This window comes from Podarcis raffonei, chromosome 9 (genome assembly GCF_027172205.1).
Source record: "Podarcis raffonei isolate rPodRaf1 chromosome 9, rPodRaf1.pri, whole genome shotgun sequence".
In the NCBI taxonomy this organism is placed as follows: Eukaryota; Metazoa; Chordata; class Lepidosauria; order Squamata; family Lacertidae; genus Podarcis; species Podarcis raffonei.
In genome coordinates this window covers 25,923,064-25,944,944 of record NC_070610.1, presented here as the reverse complement: position 1 = coordinate 25,944,944, position 21,881 = coordinate 25,923,064, and the positions used below count along the sequence as shown (strand labels likewise).

Below are 21,881 nucleotides of genomic sequence, written 5' to 3'. Positions count from 1 at the left end.
TCCATGTTTTTCACCATGGCAGCAGCAAATGGCAGTGTGTTAATTATTTGTAAGGGTCATTCCCTTGGGAGGTAGTTTTTAGCTGTTGTTTAATATGGAGGAGGGGTGGAATTTTTTTTAAAAAAAGAATTAATAAGCATATTGAAGAGGATCCAGTTTTGATTTTCTGCATGCTTCTTTTTACCACTTTCAACCAGGAAGTTCAGACCCACAATCTAAAGTGTACTGAGGCGGACAGAGAGAGAGAAGGCTGATTGTTCTGCACATGCTCAGGGGGCACCTTTGTCATTAATGAGAGATTGTGATACTGAAATGAGGAGTGGCTTTGAAAATGGTTCTCGGGGCCAAGCCTTTCAGCAACTGTGTAAATAAAAATGTAATAACAACATCAATAATAGCTGTAATAATGTCATAATGAAATAATAAAAAATAATAAAAAATAAACTTTGGCTGATTAATATTTTATGACCTTTTGGGAATTATAGGGTCAGAACTACCGAAACTGTATACTGTAGAAGCTTATTGATGTATGCAACTACAGCAACAAGAATGTTACTTGCTCAAAAATGGAAAGAAGCAGAAGTCCCAGCAAAGGAAGAATGGATACAAAAACTGATGGAATATGCAGAAACGGTGAAACTTACCGGAAGAGTAAGAAATCAAGATAAGAAACTTTTTAAAAAAGAAGGGAAATGGTTTGTTGAATATTTACAGATGGAATTGTAAAAAGATAAGAACGTTGACAGGATTATTGTAATAACCTGCAGTTTTATAAGTATATATTTAAAGAAGATGAACAAATGAGCAAGTTAATTTGGATAAGCTGAAGATATTAAAAATGAATTTAAGGAACCGCAGAAAGAGGAGGAAGTCAAGTTTTGAAATGTTAAAATGATTGTAAAATTAGTGGGTTTGTTGTGTCCATGTTTTTATGACGTGTTTTCGTACTTGTATTTTAATGCAGGGAGGCGCTCAGTGGCGCACAAATTTAATTAATAATTACAACAACAAAAATAAACCTAGCGGCTCCTTCCCTCAGGCGGCGACATAAAGCGGTCAGGCTCCTACTTTGCATAAACCCGGCCTCCGGGCCATCCCATCTCCCGCCTCAGCCGCCTCTTCTTCCTCGGAGCTCGCGGAAGTAAACGCTCCGCTTCTTGCTCGCCGTCGCGAGCGCCTGCTGACGGGCGGTGGTCGGCGCGAGACCAACGGTCGCCTCCTCAACTCCCGCTTTCTTCACCAAAGCAACGTTCGATGTGGCAGCGAAGGGGCGGGGAGGCGAAGGAACCGAGGCGAGTTGGCGGTTGGTCAGGAGGCGTGGCCAACGCTCCTCTCAACCGCCACACAGCTGGTATCGCCCCGCCCATTGGGAGGCGTGGCCCAACGGTCCCGAGGAGGAGGGGGGCTTTGTTGTGAAGCTGGGAGTTGCCGCCGGCGGTCGGGGCCGGGAAGGGGGCGCCCTCTTCGCCTCAACTTGCCTTTTTCCTCCCCGAGCGGGACGGGGCCGGAGCCGCCTTTCCCTCCCAGGGGGACGGGAGCGAGGTGAGGAAAGGGCTCGGGCGGGGAAGCCGCGGCAGGGCGCCGTCCCCCTCAGCTCCGGCGTGTGGCGTCCTGAGGGGGCGGCTGGCATCCTGTGCCTTCCTGCAAGGATTCTCAGGGGAGGCGGCGGCGGCGGCGGTTTCCCCTCAAGGACGCGCGTCAGGCAAGGGGCGGTTGGGTTCGAGCTCCGGAAGTTTCGCCTCCCCTCCCCGGATGCGGGAGGCGAACCCCGGAGTTGGCGCGAAGTCACCACAGAGGAGGAACGAGCGCGTGAACATGTGCAGAGCGCCTTTCCCCCGTGGTCGCTCCAGAGGGCTCTTAGAGACCCACTTTAAGTTAGTGTAGGATTGCCATCTTTGGACCACCCTCGACCTAACTGCCAACTGGGTGTCAAGGGGGAGGCGTTCCCACGTACCGTTTCATTGCATGCTTGTAGGTGAAGATTGGACTTTCATTGTTTGACAGTGGACTTCCTCTGGAGGTAATGGGGTCTTCTTCCTTGGAGGTTTTTAAGCAGATGCTGGGTTTCCGACGTCTGTACTCTAGTTGAGATTCTTGCTTTGTAGGGGGTTGGGCTAGATGACCCTCGGGGTCCCTAACTGCTCTATGATTCTATTAAACTATCCCGCTTTAAATGATGTCAGGGGTTTGTTTTAGAATTGCCGCAGAGCAAAAGCTAATAGAATCCCATTAGAGAGTCCAAATCCTTTCATCTGACTGGGAGTAGAGAATGATCAAAAGACAGTCGTTTTGAATTAACATTTGGAGCTAAAGGTTGCGTTCATGTGGTGTAATAGTCTTGAACTAAAAACTTGTGGATCTCTTACTCTTACCCAGTCTGTTTTAGGAGAAAGGGAGCTGATATTTTTGCCCCAAAGCCTTACCCTTCTCCTTGCTCTGGTAAATTTAAGGTTTTGATGAACTTAGGAAGTATTAGCAAGTGTTGCCTACTTTTCTAGGAACGGGAGCCCTTGTACCACCATCTGTACCCCAGAGAACCATGCTACTTATGGCTCAGTCAAGATTTATGACATTGAGAGGAGCTACGTTTTTCAAATTCAAACTCAGTTATGTTCCGTTAGCAGTTTATTCTATTCCTTTGTGAGTGTGTGTAATATATTGTAACCCGGGGCATCTCTCATTCAGGTGAATGAGTCATCTGATCTGGGGAAGCTAATGTAATGCAGCATTAAAAGTAATCAAAAATTAATTGCCGTGGACTGTGGTTCATGACCTGTGCAAAGATTAGATGGGCCTCCTTCCCTCCTTGCTTTATTTTACTCGATTAAGAAAGACGGATTCAGACTGTGCGAGAGCTTGGGTGGCAGGGAGAAGTGTGTGTGTGAGTGACATCTGTCCCGTTGCATTTGAGCTGCCTTTTCCAGGCAATTTGCTTTGTATGATGGACGCGGGTGGCACTGTGGGTTAAACCACAGAGCCTAGGACTTGCCGATCAGAAGGCCGGCGGTTTGAATCCCCGTGACGGGGTGAGCTCCCGTTGCTCGGTCCTGCTCCTGCCAACCTAGCAGTTTGAAAGCACGTCAAAGTGTGAGTAGATAAATAGGTACCGCTCCAGCGGGAAGGTAAACGGCGTTTTCGTGCGCTGCTCTGGTTTGCCAGAAGCAGCTTAGTCATGCTGGCCACATGACCCGGAAGCTGTACGCTGGCTCCCTCAGCCAATAAAGCAAGATGAGCGCCGCAACCCCAGAGTTGGCCACGACTTGACCTAATGGTCAGGGGTCCCTTTACCTTTAAAGAAAAGCAGAATATCCATATACGTAGTTAAAGTCATTTTACACTCCTAGTTTAGAAAACATGTACAGTGAGCCTACAGTTTGTGGGGGTTGCATTCTGCTTTAAGTACATGAAGCCAAAATCACTTATAGTCAAAACCCATTAGATTCAGTGGTGAGTGGAATTGCCAAAATCATTTCCCCCAGAACCCTGGCACCTTTCTTCTTCTTTTTTATTTTTTACCATGTGCAGGTTTGCTGTATAATGAAAACAACTCTGCAAGGAATGTTTTCTGTTGTGCCCTTTTAAAACCAGGACCCCTTTAAACTTTGCTTGGGGTGTGTGGAAATGGCAAATATACATGAGTAGTTGTGTTGTTGGGATATTACATTAGTATTCCTCCACCAGCAATATTTTATCTAGGAAACACAACTCTTACTAGAAACAATAATTCTGTTACATCCTGAAAGTGTTTTTGTTTTATTTCATTTTTTGTTTTGTTTCCCAGTTCTGTGTGGCTCTGTTTTGAATCTTCAGAGTCCAAACTAAAATGACTTGTCCACTAAACATGATCTTGCATCCGGATATAGTTATGCTGTGGACAAGACCAGACAGGATGCTGTGAGGGTTTTAGTGTCAAGCCCAGAGTTACATTTAAACTGCAGGAAAGTGCTGGATTTAGGGTTCATCCACACTTAACTTACGCCCCGTGCTTTCTTGGCACAGGCCTGTGCTTTAAAGCTCCTTGGCCAAGTGCACTTTTTTCCATCCCTCTGCTTTCCCCAGGAAAACCCACTTTTTAACATTAAATCAGAACAAGTGGCAATTCAGGTTTTCAATGTTTGAAGAGCGGGTTTTCGCTAGAAAACAGCTAGGGCAAAAAAACCATGTTTAGAAACAGCACTTTAAAGCACAGACTTTGCCTAGAAACATTGCACAAAAGGAAGTCTGCATGAGCCCCTAGTAATAAGATTTTTCTCTTGAAGCTCCATGTTTCATCCTCCATACACAAGGTCACACTCTCAGCTTTGTGTTACTCAAACTGGAATAATTATCCTTGACACTCATGATTTCCCTTCAAGTAAACATGGTCTACATCAGAGTAGTTGATGTATTGTATGATGAAGTGTCAAATACAGTGGAACCTTGGTTCTCGAATGGCTCAGTTGACAAACAAATCGGCTCCCGAACGCCTAAAACCTGGAAGTAAGTGTTTTCGAATGTTTTTTGGAAGCTGAATGTCTGGTGTGGTTGTTGCCTATTGTTTCCAGGGCACCTGCACCAATCAGCCTTGGTTTTCAAATGTTTCGGGAGTCAAACGGACTTCCGGAACGGATTAAGTTTGAGAACCAAGGTTCCACTGTACATAGATTTTTAGAATGCCTAACAATCAGCTTGAAGAGAGTTCAATTTTGGGGTCATGTGAGTCTAAAATGGGGAATACAGTGGTACCTCGAGTTACAAACACCTCAGGTTACAAACACTTCGGGTAACAGACTCCGCTAACCTGGAAGTACTACCTTGGGTTAAGAACTTTGCCCCACAATGAGAACAGAAATCGCAGTGTGGCGGCAGTGGGAGGCCCCATTAGCTAAAGTGGTGCTTCAGGTTAAGAACAGCTTCAGGTTAAGAACGGACCTCCGGAATGAATTAAGTTCATAACCAGAGGTACCACTGTAAACACCACAATTGGAAACTCGAAATAAAAAGGTTTAGGAGTTGGTTCACCAATCCCCACCCATCCATGCAACATATAGGGAAACCATAGGTCAGTAGCAGAACCTATGCAGAGAAGATTCCTGGTTCAGTGCCTGGGATTTTCCATTTGAAAGGGTCAGCTGTCAGGTGATGGGAAAGACCTCTGCCAGAGACCCTGAAGATCTGCTGCCCGTAAATACAGTGGTACCTCAGGTTACATACACTTCAGGTTACGTACACTTCAGGTTACAGACTCCGCTAACCCAGAAATAGTGCTTCAGGTTAAGAAGTTTGCTTCAGGATGAGAACAGAAATCGTGCTCCAGCGGCGTGGCAGCAGCAGGAGGCCCCATTAGCTAAAGTGGTGCTTCAGGTTAAGAACAGTTTCAGGTTAAGTACAGACCTCCGGAACGAATTAAGTACTTAACCTGAGGTACCACTGTACTGGACTAGAAGGACAAAAAAGTATAAACTAGTATGGGAACATAGGAAATTGTTCTATCCCCCTCACCACATGTGCCCTGTGTTAAATCAGGCCTTACACTTTCATGAAGGAAAACATGGCAATCAGTCTTGGTTCGTAGAGATGGCACAACCAGTCTGGAGGGATCAGCAAACAGTGGTTTCAAAAAAGTAGCTGATTTGAAATAGAGTTCAGGGGGAAGGGGGAGTAAGTAGTGCAAGTCTTTTTTTTGTCATCTGGTGCTCAAAATGTCATGCCCAAAAATAAAATTTCCCAAGAGCAATCAATTTTTGGTATGTAGCTCCAAAAAAATGCAAAAAAAATGTTCAGCAGGTTTATTATAAATTTGGCAATGCCTTATGTGTTCCTTATACATTGTTTACATTGACATATATTTATTATGTATTTTTATTTTTTCTGAATAATATTTTAATGTTTTTTCTCCCTTAAGATTCATCTGGTGGGCTGGAATGTCTTGAAAGAGATGAGGATGGAACTGCATACCATCTAAACAATAATATAGGTAACTTTTAAAATATTGTTACAAATTATGGACCCATCAAGCGAAAGTTTAATTCTTCAATCCCATTGATTTCATGCTAGAAGTCCACAGTGTTTTACACTAGATAGCAATTCAGTAATAGTTGGATTCAGAGGAATCATGCATAGGATAGAAACCACGTGTAGCATAGAGCTTCAAGTCTTTCATTGAAACCATTGGGATTTCCTAGTTCTTTACTTGGCAGAATTATGCCCTGTGGGTTTTTGTAAAGCAAGACAGTAACACCTATTTTATGCATCCATGCTTAGAAGGATGACTCATTTAAAAATAGCTGTTTCAAACTGTTTTTATTGATAATTTTATTCTATTCTTTTTGGAAACTGCTTTGAGGGTTTAAAAACACACACAAATAAAATAATTTTAATTTAATCTAGGGAGACTTGTTCCCTAATATATAAGTATAGGATTGCAGCATTATTTCAACTTACTTTTTCATTGAAATCAGTGGGTCTTCATCAGGATTAACTGTTCATATGGGTTCTTTATAATCCAAGTTACATTAAATCTGAATCCAACCTCTTGTATGACTGCCTCAGAAAATGAGAGGTGTTTGGGCACATTTGAACTTGTCTTGTATAAGTTCCCGAACTTTTAAGTTACATCTAGAGGTTCATGATTTTCCAGAGGAAGGAATCCTTCCATCAGAGAAAAAAAAATCAGAGAATTGTAGAGTTGGAAGGGACCACAAGGATCATCTAATTCAATCTCCTGCAATGCAGGAATCTGTCAGTAGTGGCTCCATCCCTGTGGAAAGCCCTCCCTTCAGATGTCAAGGAGATAACGAATTATATAACTTTTAGTAGACATCTGAAGGCAGCCCTGTATTGGGAAGTTTTTAATATTTGATATTTTACTATGTTTTATATATGCTGTAAGCCTCCCAGGGTGGCTGGGGAAACCCAGCCAGATGGGCGGGATATAAATATAATCATCATCATCTTCATCATCATCGTCTTAACTAAAGCATCCATGGCAGATGGCCACCCAACCTCTGCTTAAAACCTTGAAGGAAGGAGAGTCCACAGCTTCTGGAGGTGACCATTCTACTGTTGAACAGCTCTTCCTGATGTTTAGTCAGAATCTCCTTTCCAGATTTGGAGGATGTGAAAGGGGAGTAGAGGGACAGGATGAAAATGGGATAATTTCACTGAATGCAACCCACTAGCAGGGGTCCCTAGTGCTTTTTGTACTCCTGAAAATGTTGTGGTTCCGCTGATACCACCCGCTTGTGCATTGGTTGTGGTGTTTTGGCTACATGAGCATCAGCACTCACTCCATGAAGTTAGCAAATACAAGTCATGATTTCCTAACATGATTCTGAATGGCACCACTATTTTCTTAATGCTTTTGGGATCGGCATCTTACCTGGGTCAGACTTGTGGCATGCATTCTTTTCACAAGGTTTAAGAAATGCCATCATAAATATTTTTGAATTTGGAGCAAATGTTAAATAGCTTAGCAGGCCCAGAGAGCTTAATGAACTAATCTGGAAGAACTTTACATGCAGTTAGCGAGAAAACCTGTTGTAGTTTATATTGATTGTTCAGCACATTGGCCAAACAGACTATTTGGCCTGATTCAGCATTATGGAAGAAAATGGTGCTGTGTGGTAATTAGACAGATGTTCCTTCAAACATTTTCAAAGTTGGAGGGCATGGTTGTATTTTGCTTTAACAGTGTGCTATTAATGTTGGGTTAGGAAGCCTTTGGTTATTCTGTCAAGTTCAAGAGTATCTTTTTCATATTTATAATAAGACTAGACGCTCTTTCAGACCAAATGTGAACTTCACCCTTTCAGTTCCTGGCCATCTGTGCTTTCCTCTTTGCATATTTTTGTCAGAAACAAAAAGGAAGATAGTATTACTTGAGCATAGAAATAGTATTATAGCATTAGCATGCAGAAACAACAAATTAAAAATGCTTAGAAAATAATATTTGTATAGTGTCATCAAGGTATGTTAAGATGTATGAAAGGATCCCTTTCCCTCTGGGACTTATAATCTAGAAAGCAGGCACAACAAAGGAAGAGGAGTGAAATGGAGGCATTGAAAAAGAATATGTAGTTGCCTCCATATGAGTGTTTGTTGAAGAGTGCAGGTTTTTTGCAGCATCTGCACAATATTATCAAAAAGCCAATCTGTCTTAGGTAGTTTGTTGCAACTTTATTGATTGCACTACCACAAAAGACCATTATTGCAGACCACCATTCACTTACAGTTCATAGTGGAAGGATTCACTGGACTAATTCAATTCAGGTTATGAATTGGTAAGAGGGACTGTATTTTGTAAATGACAGTGTACATTGATTTCTCACTGGCTCTCCCTGCTAGGACTTATTTTTGTTTTTTCTTATTTGTGTCATATTTCCACAAAACAAAACTGTTGGTTGGGGTTTTACGTTTGAAAAAGCTAGTTTGTATATTCTCTCCCTATTTAATCTGAATTAACTATTTCCATTGAAATTGTGATCGGCTTAAAAAAAAGCCTGTTGTCAATTATCCATTTGCCATATTTAAAAGTCATGTATGCATGTATGTATATTTGCAGTAATAACCCATTTGCAATATTAAGTCCCTGTCTGGAAGAACCATTAGGCTTTGTTACAGTAGGATACAGTGGTACCTCGGGTTACATACGCTTCAGGTTACATACGCTTCAGGTTACAGACTCCGCTAACCCAGAAATAGTGCTTCAGGTGAAGAACTTTGCTTCAGGATGAGAACAGAAATCGTGCTCCAGCGGCGCAGCAGCAGGAGGCCCCATTAGCTAAAGTGGTGCTTCAGGTTAAGAACAGTTTCAGGTTAAGTACGGACCTCCAGAACGAATTAAGTACTTAACCCGAGGTACCACTGTATTAGGATCAGGGGGTTGTGCCAAAGGCTTCATGGAAAAGGTGGATATTGAAATAGCTGTATTAGGGGCCATAAATTCTTAAACATTTACTAAGATCAGAATGTCTTCTGGGTGGCGGGTCTCTCTTCTGATGGTATTGTCAAGCTTCCCCAAATTTGTGTTGGAATGATAATGCCAGTAATCAGGAAAAACTGCATTGCAGCCAAATTGCAAGAAAGAAAGCTCATTACAAGTACATCTCCTGAGCATTTATTATAAAGGACTTGACAAAGCTGAGCTATTAAGAATTAGTATGGAAACCAAGTTTCTGAAGAAAAGGTGCATCTGTAATTGTTTGGTATATATAGATCATAATTTTAGATTGTTTTCTCAAATGTACTTAATAACCAAAAACACTCTGATACCTTGTATTACACACGAGATTTTCCATATTAATGAACTTTTATTAGCTGTCCATGCATTTCTTTGTCATATTGTCAACGAAAACAGAAAACATTCCAGACTATTGTTATATTATTTATTACCATTATTATGCAGAATGTGTTCTGAACTAAGTGGCTTACAGCCCAATCCAGTGCATGTTTAATCAATAGGAAGCCCCACTGTTTTGTAATAAAAATCCTGTGAAATAGATTAAGATCATATTTTACATATCTTGAGAGATGACAACATTCAAGCCCACCTAGTAAGGTTGTCTGATTGGATGAAGAAGGTGTTGAGTTTCGATTTCTTTGACCCATAAAACTGTCTTCAAGCTCACAGAGGCTATTTTTCCAAGAATGAAATAACATCTCTGGTGGAGAGCTCTTTCTTTCTTTGGCCAGGATCAAAAGAGCTTCTTTATGGCTCAGTCTAGCAATAATGCTGAACCATGTTTGGCGCTTGGACTGTGACGCTAGAAGAGGCCACATGCCTGTACACTCCCTCCTCCTCTACTGTACTTAAGGGAATGAGTTATTTTCTGGCTTGTAGCAAACCATTACACCCAAGCTGTCAAACTATGGTTTGTGCTTGCCATGCAGACCAAGATCCAAACCTGATTTCTAGGACAAGTGCAAGTTAACAAGTTTAGATACAATGCCCAATGTATGCTTTGCCAAAATCGCTGAATGAACTAATTATGCCAAACTGTTTTAAAAAGCAAAAGTCACTGCCTCCTTCTTTCCCCCTCCCCCTTCTTTTTTTGCCTCTCAGTAAGGGAATATTTTCTGAGTTTTTCTGAGAAAGTCAAGTCCAAAGCTCCCTTGTTGCAAGATTATGTGGATCCAGTCCTTGGCTTGAAACTGTTAATGTCATTCATGAATTAATGAGATAGGCATGTGATATTTAGCAGTGTTTTACAACTTAATGGCCCGATTCTCAAACTTGTTGAGTCAGTAAATGAATGTTTAAGATGGATCTTATGACTGCTGCACTAATGTGCTGTCACAAGTTATGACATTATATTGGAGTTGCAAGGATGCTTAGGCAGATGTGCATGCTCATCAGGAAGTTCACATTACAAATGTGTGTTGTGTTGTATGCATTATGTTTTAAAGCTGTAAAGGAGTGTTCTCTGTCAGCTTTCCTACAACAGGAAATCCTTTTTAAGGAGACTTGCCTTAGCCAGAAAATCTTTTAGAAGAATCATAAAACACTTCTATTTCATCTGCCTTCTGGTAGTGTGTGTGTTTTGGTGTGTTTAAGTTAAACAATTTATAAATTCACAGTATTAGTGCTTATTTCCAACCAGTTTACAGGAGAAAAGTAGGCATGGTGGTTTTGGTGTTGCAGTCTTGACAATGAAGAATTTTGATGAATTATGCATGTTTTCAGTTGCGATAAATCTACTTGTTCATCTAAAGTGGCTGGTTTGAAAGAAAAAATAACTACAGTAAACTACCGTAATTTATTTGTGGTTGAATATTGATCATTCGCTAGAATGGTAGCCACCTTAATCCTCTACTTAAAAAATATATATTGCTGGACTTCCGGAGGCGGCGCAAAACCGTGATGGCGGACCTCTTCGAGCTCTGAAGAGGGGCACCGCAGAAAAGGGTTGCTCGCGACGGCGCAGCGGCAACCCATCAAGATAAACCACGGGCAGAGTGAGTCCGTGGCCGTGGGACCCGGCGGGCACCTGGAGCGACCCCGAAATCACAAAAGGAACCCCGTAAGGGGCTCCGGAGTGAAGGAGGGGGAGCGGTGCTGTGGGTTCATCGCTCTTTCTGCGGAGGCGAAGCCGCGCGGCTGTCACGGATGAGCGCTGACCTTTCTTCCAAGAAACATCGGGCTGAAACATCAAACCCGTGAGTAAGGACCTAAGACTTTACAAATTAAATCGGAAAATTTGGCTAAAAACGGGAGACGAGAAAGAGGAAGTCCGTCTTCCGACACTGCTTTCAAGATCAAAGCAGACGGTCTAAAGAGCGGAAAGCGCTGTGAACAGGGAAGCTTTGAAGCTTTAAATCGGGACTTTCGTGCACATTTGAATTTCACTTTTAAAGAATAAATACAGCATAAAATTGACCTGGAGCGGACACCCCAAGGGCAAGGGAAGACTCTAACCCCAAATTCCCGGGTGGCCGGGTAAAGTTGTTTAAACTGCGGAACTGTTGCAAGCTTCCAGATACTTTTGTAACTCTTGAGCTCATCTAGCTGAAGTGGATACAATTGCAGGCACCTTGCTGGAACTTTGTTATATGTTGAAAAGGGCTCCGCAGGACTTTTTTTTTTTTTTTTAGCGTGCTGGAACTAATTTGCTTTTAAAATTGTTTTTAAAGTTGGAACAAAGAGACTTTAATTGTGGAAAGTTACCTTCTTCTTATTAAAACTTTGGTGGCACTCCCCCTAGAGGACATTGGGAATATAGAGGCCTGGGAAAGTTTTTTTTGTTTACCTTCTCTCAATAGACTGTTTTTAATTCTGGACTTGCCTTTCCCATGGGATTACAACATTTGACCTTGAACGTTGACTGATGAGTGGCACAGGAAAGACAAGAGCAGCCAAAGCTAAGGAAGCTAAGGAGAAAGAGAAAGCAAAAAAGCAAGCACAGCTTTTGCAAACAACTTTAACTCAGGGACGTAGATTATCAGTTCCAGCTGTGCTTGCGACACAAAAAGTAGAAACCGAAAAGCCTGAAAAATCTGAAGAGGAAGATATGGCAGCAGGAGGAGCTGAGGCAGTACTGAAACAAGTTTTGGAACAACTGTCAGCAATAAATCAAAAAATTGATAACCAATCAACAAAAATTGACCAAGCAACATCCTCGATTCAGAAATTGACAGATCAGGTTTCCCAACATACTCAAGCAATTGAAAAATTGCAAGGAGCAACAGAAGAGAATCGTAAACTGGCAGGGGAAGCCGTTCAAATTGCAACATCAGCTAAAAAAGAAGTCGAGGAAGTTAAAGCGGAAGTCAAGCCTCTTCATAAACAGATAGGGGACCAACAAACCTATCTCTCGTTGGTGGAATTGAAAAATCGCGAGACCAACCTTAGACTAAGGGCAGTCCCAGAAATTGAACAAGAAGATTTGAAAGGACTTTTGACAACAGAGTTTACAAAGTTCTGGGACTTAAAAGAAGAAATTGATTTTAAAATTGTATCGGCTTTTCGGTTGGGAAGATTAGTAAGAAAAGATAGATCCAGAGACTGCTTAATAGCTTTGAGATCAAGGGAGGAGAGAGACAAAATACTAGGCCTACACTTCAAAAACTCAATTGTGATACAAGAGAAAAGGGTGGAAATTTATCGAGATATTCCTAAACAGTTATTGGACTTGAGAGCCACCTACTCAGATTTGGCTAAGTTACTGAGACTCAACACAATTCCTTATAGGTGGGAGTTCCCACAAGGGCTATCATTCACTTACAAACAGAAGAAGGTTAAAATAAGATCACCAGAGGACTTACAAAAGTTCCAGCACGACCACGGAGAAGACCTCCAAAAAGAAGCAGCAGCTAATTGGCCTATACCCAACCCAGGTGGAGCAATACCTGCACCTTCGGAATCAGAGGAGAAAGAAGATACACCGCTCTAGGTGTAGCAGAATAGTTCAGGATGTCTCTGCGGCTACTCAGTTGGAATATAAATGGCGGAAATTCCCCGGAGAAAAGAAGGAGGTTATTTTACATATTGAAGAAAGAACAATTGGACATTATTTGCCTACAAGAAACCCATGTGACCAGGCTCCACAGGAAGGTTTTGGTAAATAAAAGATTAGGCCAAGAATTTATTTCGTCTGACAAAGTAAAGAAAAGAGGAGTGGTGATCTATGCTAAGGAGAGCCTGATACCCAAATTTCTATTTAAGGATGAACAAGGAAGAATTTTGGCAATTGAAATTCAAACCCAAGGAGAAAAAATATTGATATTAGGAATTTATGCCCCAAATGACGGGAAATCAGAATTTTTCAAGAAGCTGCATGAGACGTTGCTGGACTATCTGGACTATGCTAACATCATAATGATGGGAGATATGAATGGAGTGGTGTCTACACATATGGATAAGTCTTACAACCAAAACTTAACATCTGATGGCAGACTGCCCAAAACTTTTTTCGAACTGACTGACAATCTGGATTTGATCGACATATGGAGGACAAAGAACCCCCTAGGTAAAGAAGGAACTTTTTTCTCTGAGGCCCACCTGTCTTGGTCAAGGATCGACCAAATCTGGACCTCCAGGGGGCTGGCACCCAAGACTAAAAAGGTGGAAATCTGCCCAAAAACATGCTCCGACCACAACGCCTTGAAAATAGAACTTAGATTAACTCAACCCGGTTCCTTCAGATGGAGAATGAATGACACACTACTAAGAGATCAAGAGATTGTGAAAAAGGCCCAAAAAACATTAAAGGACTATTTTGAGATAAATCTGAATACTACAGTGGAAAAAAGAACGATCTGGGACGCAAGTAAAGCTGTTATGAGAGGGTTTCTGATACAACAGAATTCAATCAAGAAAAAACTCTGGAACGGAAAGAAGGACAAAATATTGGAGAAAATACACCAAGGAGAAAAAAAACTGAGAACCAAACCAAAGTCCAAGGAGGTGCTGAGAGAAATTAAATTCCACCAAGCAGAATACTCAAAATTGATCAATCAGGAGATTGAATGGAAAATAAAACAGATGAAGCAAAGATCTTTTGAATCAGCAAATAAATGTGGAAAGCTGCTAGCTTGGCAGCTGAAAAAAAGACAAAAGCTAAACACGATAACAAATCTAGAGATTGATGGAAGGATCGTACAGAAACCAGAAGAAATTAGGAGGTGCTTCCACAGATACTTCAAAGAACTGTATGCACAGGGGCCCCAGAAAGAATCAGAGATAGATCAATTTTTAAAGATAAATGGACTATCAAAAATAACTCAAGATAAAAGATCAATCTTGAACTCTATAATAACCACACAGGAAATTGAAGGTGCCATTCAGAATATGCAACTAGGCAAATCTCCAGGCCCGGATGGACTTACCTCCAAATATTACAAGGTTCTGAAGGACTATTTGATACAACCTTTGTTGGAGGTATGTAACCAGATTATGGATGGGAAGAGGGCACCAGAAACGTGGAAAGAAGCCTTCATCACATTGATACCTAAGTCAGAATCTGAAAAGACTCAGCTTAAAAACTACCGTCCCATCTCACTCCTAAATGTGGATTACAAAATATTTGCAGACATTTTGGCAAATAGACTTAAAAAAGTCTTAAATGAAGTAATTCATAAAGACCAAGCTGGCTTTCTCCCTGGTAGACATTTATATGAGAACACTAGAAACATCATTGATATTTTAGAACTTTTGCAGACTAATAGGAACACAAGGGCGGTGTTAATCTTTATTGATGCGGAGAAAGCATTTGACAATATATCTTGGATGTTTATGAAGAAGAACTTGGAGGGGATGGGAGTGGGACGGGGGTTTGAGAATGGATTACATGCAATCTATTCAGAACAAAAAGCTAAATTAATAGTGAACAATGTGGTGACGGAGGAATTTAAAATTGAAAAAGGGACACGACAAGGGTGCCCTCTATCCCCTCTGTTATTTATTTCAGTCCTGGAGGTGCTATTGAATATGATCAGAGAGGACCGGTTGGTACAAGGGATAGAGGTCGGAGTGAAACAATATAAACTGAAAGCTTTTGCAGATGACCTAGTTTTGACACTGCAGGAGCCAGAATCCAGTACAAAAAGAGTTCTCGAACTTATATCTGAATTTGGTCGGGTGGCGGGATTTAGGTTGAATAAACAAAAAACTAAGGTTCTGACTAAAAATTTAACAATTACAGAAACAGAGGGGTTTCAGAGAGAAACAGAACTGAATGTGGTTAAAAAAGTGAAATACCTTGGGATCTATTTGTCCTCCAAGAATTTGAATTTATTTAAGGATAATTATGAGAAATGTTGGTTGGAAGTTAAAAAGGATTTAGAAATTTGGTCAAGATTGAAACTTTCCTTGTTGGGAAGAATTGCAGCTATAAAAATGAATGTGTTGCCGAAAATGTTATTTTTGTTTCAAACCTTACAGATCGTGGACAGAGTGGATTGCTTTGGAAAATGGCAGAAGGATATATCTAGATTTATCTGGCAGGGCAAAAAGCCCCGAATAAAGTTTAAAATATTAACAGATTCGAAAGAAAGAGGGGGGTTTGCCCTGCCGGACTTGAGGTTGTATTATGAAGCTGCAGCCTTCTGCTGGTTGAAAGATTGGTTTTTGTTGGAAAACACCGATGTCCTAGATCTGGAAGGTTTTAATAATGCTTTTGGATGGCACGCATACCTATGGTACGACAAGGTTAAAGCACATAAATTGTTTAAAAGCCACATTGTCAGAAAAGCAATTTTTGCAGTCTGGACGAAATATAAAGACTTACTAGAGAGTAAAACTCCGAGGTGGCTATCACCAGTGGAGGCCAAGGCCCGAAAAAGACCCAATATGGAGGCCTATTGGCCGAAATATTGGGAATTGACTGAAAAAATTGGAGACAATTGGAAGTTGCAGAGCCAGGACAAACTAAAAAATAAGGTGCGAGACTGGCTACATTATGCTCAAATTCAAGAGGTTTTCAAAATGGACAAAAAAGTTGGTTTCCAGGTGGAAAAGTCGAAACTAGAGACAGAATTGTTAGAACCAAAGACAAAGCTGTTATCTAGAATGTATAACTTGCTGCTTATGTGGAATTTACAGGATGAGACAGTTAAATCTGCTATGATTAAATGGGCACAGGATGTTGGACACAACATTATGTTTGAAGACTGGGAAAGGTTATGGAACACCGGAATGAAATTTACGGCCAGTACGGCCTTGAAGGAAAACATTATGAAAATGATATACCGGTGGTACATGACCCCAGTCAAGTTAGCTAAGATACATCACCTGTCTGACAATAAATGTTGGAAGTGTAAGGAAGCAGAGGGGACTTTCTTTCACCTCTGGTGGACATGCCCAAAGGTTAAGGCTTTCTGGGAAATGATTTACAATGAGTTGAAAAAGGTATTTAGGTATACCTTTCCCAAGAAACCAGAGGCCTTCCTGTTGGGCATGGTAGACCAGAAAGTGTTAAAGAAGGACAGAACTTTGTTTATGTATGCTAGTACAGCAGCAAGAATACTCATCGCAAAGAACTGGAAGACACAAGATTTACCCACGCTGGAGGAATGGCAGACGCAGTTGATGGACTACATGGAGATAGCTGAACTGACCGGCAGAATCCGAGATTTGGATGTAGAAACAATTGAGGTGGACTGGAAAAAGTTTAAAGACTACTTGCAAAAGTATTACAAACTGTATGAATCTTAAGACGGTGCATGATTTGAAAATGATACGCTTTAGCGATTATGATTAAGTAAATAGTAAACTAAGTGATAAAAGAGAAAAGGAGATAATATGAAATTGAACATGTTACGTTTATTTTAAAGGTATAAAAATTCTGACATAATATATTGAATATAGATACATAACATGTAAAAGTTACAATAAGGTATGACATAAGGTAACAAATTGCTGACATTGTTAATATAAAGAACGCAGAATCGGAAGGGGTGGGGAAGTTCAATTTGGGATTTTTGTTAAAAAAAAAAAAAATGGTTTCTTGTAAACTCCTTGTTTGTAATGTATAAAATTTGGAAAGAAACGTAATAAAAAATATTATAAAAAAAAAAAAAAATATATATTGCTCACGTGAGTAAGGAAATTTAACTGCAGCCTCTCTGAATGAGGCTTTTGGAGTGATACCTGCATACATGCACTATGTATCAGATTTTATTTGCATACTCTTTTATCTTTAGCCATTTATTTCTTAAAATAGATATATGGGGTGGGGATTACTTTTTCCTCTTGCATGTATTTCATAAAGCAAATACACCTGTGCACAATTGGAGCATGCTGTATAGTCTGTATTTCTTGTACTGTAGTATAAAATCTTGTTTGAACTTGTCCTTAGGAGGTAGATTTTTCTCCTAGTCAAGGCCTTAACTATCTTAATTGATAATATAAACTACAGTTCAGGTTTGCGGTATTGGACTATAGAGTCCTAAACTGCTTGAGCCTAGGTCATTGGCAGCCAGCATGGTGCCTTCCAGATACAGTTGTACCTCCGCTTACATATCCCTCTGGATATGTAATCTTCAGGATGCAAACGTGCCAAACCTGGAAGTATTTTTCTGGGTTTCATCGCGCGCACATGTGCAGAAGCGGTCATCGGGTTGCAAATTCCTTGGGATGTGGCAGGACCTCCAGAACGGATCGCGTTCGCAACTGGAGGTACCAATGTATTGTGAACTGCAGCTCACCTCAGTCCCATCAAGCCTGGCTATTGGTCAGGGATGATGGGAGTTGTAGTCCACAACATCTGGAGGGCACCGTGTTAGCTACCCCAGGAGTAAGTTATTTGAGATAAAAACCTGTCCAGTTAGTAAGAGCATGTACTGAAACCTTCCTGGTGCTGCTGCAGCCTGCATCAACTTATCTTACAGCAACCAGGGAGAGGGCCTTTTCTGTTGTGGTGCCCCCTCTTTGGAGTAGCCTTTCCCTAGGAAAAAAAATGCACCAGTGACACCAGAAAATTAGCATTTTATCCAGACCTTTGCTGGTTGCTATTTTTTTTTAATGTTGATTTTTGTACTCACTGTTAATGTTGCCTTGACATTTCATAATTCATCTCTTGAAGATGTACGTGTTTAGGCAAGCATTCCAGAACTTGAACTTTCTGATTACATTGTTTAAATTGGTTTTTTTAAAAACTGTTTTAATTGCTGTGCCTGCAGCAGCCTCGTTTCATAATAAATTTTAATTGTGGATGTCTATAATGTTCTGATGAAATTTTGATGTAATTTAATTTGAATTGAAATGTGGAATTGTATTTTGTGTTTGGATTTTATAATTGATTTTATAATTGAAAATATTTTGGCATGTAAGCAGTATATAAATTTATATAAATACAATACCAATTATAAATTGATAAATACTACTACTAGGTGATATATAAATATTTTCAATAAATGCCATATAGTAGAAAATTCTGGTCAAGTTGTCTAAGGCACTGAGTTCCATTTTGTTTTAGGAATAAATGCTTCAGAGCAAATTATTCCTCTGAAGATTGCCTCTTACGGTGTCTGTAGTATAACCTCTGTGCAACTTTGCACAGCTAGGTATGCAGATAAACAGATCAAGCATCTGAGTGATAAAACGGGAGCAAGGAATAAGCATAGAGGTTGTTCAAAGGGAGCCTTTTTAAATGGGTGAGCAGTTTTCAATTTGCATTTCAATTATTGGTGTAGAAAAGTTTAATATAATTTGCATAAATGTAATTCTAAGGATTGTTGCTTCCCCAATCCAAGTGAATAATGCATGCCACAGTAGCTGCACTCTTGCATCCAGTCAGTAATAGGCTTCAGATCTTTTTTCAGTGTTGCAGTGCAACAGGGAAGGTGTTTTCTGTGACCTCATCCTACAGACCCAGGCCTAGTACAATGTGGATGGGGCCAGCTAGAAAGGTTCTACTCACCTGATCATTTCTCCAAACCAAGCTGGAGGCTGTTGTGTAGGAAAGTCCCTTGTGATTGGCTCCATTCGTGTGATGCAAGCCCTTGAAACATCATAGCACCAGCAGAGGTTAAAGCCATAACAAAACTTCCACACCACTTGGCTCCCACTCTAAACGTTGGTAGAAAAAGTTTTGACAAAAGAATTTACATGCTGGGGGAAAAGCTGTTGTCAGCTTATGTTGTATCTTATGCACTGACTGATTTGGTCACAGTTCATAAATGAAATGAATGAAATCATGTAAAGTAACTGTCTTGAGATATTCAGACTACCTTGTTTCATTTCCCCCTTAATTTCCAAATCTTTTTTAAAAAAATAACACGCTCCCCACGAATAAAAAAACCATGCAATGCCTTGAAATTTCATTTGATGGAAAGTATATTATGCTTCTAAAGCAGAGTGCCATACAGTTTAGAAGAGTCAATTGACTGTTTTGATTGGTTAATTAGAATGTCATTTGCTTGTTTTTTAAAAGAAAGAATTGCTTTTAGGGTTTGAAATCCATTTGTTCATGGCTTTAAGAAAAATAGATGCCAATTTTGTTAATATTTAAAAATGGGTAAGACCTTCGGAAGTGTTAGATATTATAAAGGAACAACTTCTAAGTTAAAAGGATGTATGTATGGAATTGTATATATATTTCAGTCATTGTGTTTGTATGGTAAATTGGTGTTGTAGTGTTAAATCACCACAAATGCAATTTGATCCAAAAGTAGACTATATATGAAGCAAGCAAACAGATCTTTCTGTGTTTGTGAAAAGCACAAATGGCATCATTTCTCCCTCTGCCATGATTGGTATTGTTATGAATTTGTGGGTGGTAGACACCCTAAATTCCTGGATTCGGTAACTGTTAAAATTGGGGTGGTGTGCAACAGTATCTCTGCTATTCTACTTTCTTGCGTAGTGAAGCTGTTGTACAAGGTAGCTGGGGAGAGGACAGACACTGGGGTAGTTTGTCTCAAGACAGTAGGGGAGGAAAGAAACCGGGGTCAGCAAACTTTTTCAGCAGGGGGCTGGTCAACTGTCCCTCAGACCTTGTGGGGGGTGGACTATATTTTTGGGGGGGATGAATGAATTCCTATGCCCCACAAATAACCCAGAGATGCATTTTAAATAAAAGGGCACATTCTACTCATGTAAAAACATGCTGATTCCTGGACCAACCACCGGCCGGATTTAGAAGGTGATTAGGCCGGATCCGGCCCCCTGGGCCTTAGTTTGTCTACCCATGGAAGAAACAGTTGTACGTGTGGGAAGGAGGGAGGGATACCAAACCACAGTTTGTCATAGCCTATGAACTGTCAAAGTGAAACTCTTATTTTAATCCAACTTTTTGGAGAGTTGGAACTTGAGCCCAGAATGCATATGTTTTTGTGAGAAATGGACACTCACCAAGTACACCAAGCTTTGGGAATTTCATTTTAGTGGAGTGGTCAAAGTTGCCATGAATTGACAGCCAGAATCAGAAGTGGCTGCATGGATTAGCTCTCAATGCCAGTTATTTTGCATGGGGGGGAGGTGGCTTCTTCAAGAAGAATACCTGTATTTTACAAGTGTGTCAACAAACCTGTTTCTTGGGGAAAATTTACTGGATACACAAGCATAACTGCATTGGACCTGATTGTTCCTAGAAATGTCATTCTAACCTTTCTTAATTGGGGGAATTAGTGAGGGGATGCAGGTGGCGCTGTGGTCTAAACCACAGAGCCTAGGGCTTGCCGATCAGAAGGTCGGCGGTTTGAATCCCCGTGACGGGGTGAGCTCCCGTTGCTCGGTCCCAGCTACTGCCAACTTAGCAGTTCAAAAGCACATCAAAGTGCAAGTAGATAAATAGGTACCGCTCTGGTGGGAAGGTAAATGGCGTTTCCGTGTGCCGCTCTGGTTTCGCCAGAAGCGGCTTAGTCATGCTGGCCACATGACCTGGAAGCTGTCTGCGGACAAACGCCGGCTCTCTCGGCCTATAGAGCGAGATGAGCACGCAACCCCAGAGTTGTCCGCAACTGGACCTAATAGTCAGGGGTACCTTTACCTTTACCTTTAGTGAGATTCACATGAACTTGCTTGCAGTTAGTGAGGAAAGACCTTAACCACAGGTGACCTGCTCAGCTAAACCTAAGCTTAGGTAAGTGTGCTGCAGAAGTAAAAAAGATTGGAAAGAGCAAAGTGTCTGTGCATTCCTCTCCAGGATCCCGCACATTCACACTGTCCTGGTAAGCCATTGTTTGGCTTATTGTGCTATGTGAATGGGCCATTGTGTGTTAAATTGTATTTTACCATGTAAAGACACCCCCAAAACAATGCTACCAGTAATTTTATATAAACATCTTAAGTAGAATAAATGAGGGGGGGAAATCAAAGGCTCAATTGAAAATACTGATTATAAACTATACTGATTATAAACAAGCTAGGGACTACTGATAACTAGTTTTTTGTAGAGTAGGTATGCTTATATAGATATGTAAAGGACCCCTGGATGGTTAAGTCCAGTCAAAGGCGACTGTGAGGTTGCGGCGCTCATCTCGTTTTCAGGCCGAGGGAGTCAGCGTTTGTCCACAGACAGCTTTCCGGGTCATGTGGCCAGCATGACTAAACAGCTTCTGGCGTAACAGAACACTGTGATAGAAACCAGAGCACACAGAAACGCCATTTACCTTCCTGCCATTGCGGTACCTACTTGCACTAGCGTGTTTTCGAACTGCTAGGAAGGCAAGAGCTGGGACAGAACAACAGGAGCTCACCCCATTGTGCGGATTTGAACTGCCAACCTTCTGATCGGCAAGCCCAAGAGGCTCAGTGGTTTAGACCACAGCGCCACCCACATCCCTTCTTATATAGGTAACCACTGTTGGGGATGTGAGGTTTTGTGACTCTCTTCTCAGCTGTTCACCATGAGTTGGGTGGTACTGGCATATCTGAATAAACCTTCATCAACCTTTAATCCTTCTATCCATCCATCTCGCACAACTTGTGCTAGATTTTTAACAACAACAGCTCATAATGATCG

General features: G+C 41.0%; 1 protein-coding gene across 2 annotated transcripts in view; it reads left to right on the top strand.

Annotated features, from left to right (window-relative positions):
- Positions 1 to 1,202: 1,202 nt before the first annotated feature.
- KLHL5 (kelch like family member 5) overlaps positions 1,203 to 21,881 on the top strand; it is a 51,690-nt gene continuing 31,011 nt past the window's right edge. Inside the window, exons 1-2 of one of the 2 annotated variants that reach the window (XM_053403826.1) lie at positions 1,203 to 1,542; positions 5,885 to 5,956. The gene's annotated coding sequence lies outside the window, so the exon portion shown is untranslated. Of the gene's footprint in view, positions 1,543 to 1,692; positions 2,021 to 5,884; positions 5,957 to 21,881 lie in introns of those variants that run through there. The other variant, XM_053403827.1, reaches the window with a different exon arrangement.